Source organism: Penaeus monodon, chromosome 23 (assembly GCF_015228065.2).
Source record: "Penaeus monodon isolate SGIC_2016 chromosome 23, NSTDA_Pmon_1, whole genome shotgun sequence".
Lineage (NCBI taxonomy): Eukaryota > Metazoa > Arthropoda > Malacostraca > Decapoda > Penaeidae > Penaeus > Penaeus monodon.
Genome location: NC_051408.1, coordinates 21,027,659 through 21,027,895, shown reverse-complemented (window position 1 = coordinate 21,027,895; position 237 = coordinate 21,027,659). Strand labels below are relative to the sequence as shown.

Sequence of the window (237 nt, the reverse complement as noted above, 5' to 3'; positions counted from 1 at the left end):
CATCATCATTATAAAAGTACTTGAAATGAAAATGATAACTACAGTAATAAGAAAGCCGAGAAGCGCCCTGAGTAGCAATCCTCCCCTCGCAGGTGCGCACCGAAGGCGAGGCTCCTTCTGCGCCGCCTACGAGTGTCCGGAGCGACGCCGTTTCGCCCACCAGTTTGCGGGTCGTGTGGGAGCCTCCACCCGCCCATACTCACCACGGTGACCTGCTGGGATATCACGTGGGCGTTC

General features: G+C 56.5%; 1 protein-coding gene across 1 annotated transcript in view; it reads left to right on the top strand.

Moving 5' to 3' along the window:
- The window catches only part of LOC119588177 (Down syndrome cell adhesion molecule-like protein Dscam2), an 18,626-nt gene that overhangs the window by 7,588 nt on the left and 10,801 nt on the right, over nt 1-237 (top strand). The gene's annotated exons all lie outside the window — the stretch shown is intronic.